The sequence below is a fragment of the Mus caroli genome, chromosome 15 (genome assembly GCF_900094665.2).
Source record: "Mus caroli chromosome 15, CAROLI_EIJ_v1.1, whole genome shotgun sequence".
NCBI lineage: Eukaryota > Metazoa > Chordata > Mammalia > Rodentia > Muridae > Mus > Mus caroli.
The window spans coordinates 92,170,061-92,170,368 of record NC_034584.1 but is presented as its reverse complement, the minus strand read 5'-3'; positions in this window follow the sequence as shown (position 1 = coordinate 92,170,368).

Here is a 308-nt window from a genome sequence, read left to right as displayed (position 1 = left end):
GGAGTGCTTACGGATGGTTGTGAGCCACCATGTGATTGCTGGGATTTGAACTCTGGACCTTCGGAAGAGCAGTCGGGTGCTCTTACCCACTGAGCCATCTCACCAGCCCCCCCCCTTGTTTGTTTTTTAAGCTGACTGCTTGCAGAACTTTCCTTATTTTGATTGTAGGATGTGTGGCAGGGGTCAGATCCTGGCCTTGCCATTCGTTCTTGCTACTCATTGCTGGTCTGAGTGTGACCTGCTCACCTCTGTCCCATGTCCATGACCTGATTTCTCTTAAGAAGCTTTGAGTTAGGTGGTTTTCTGAG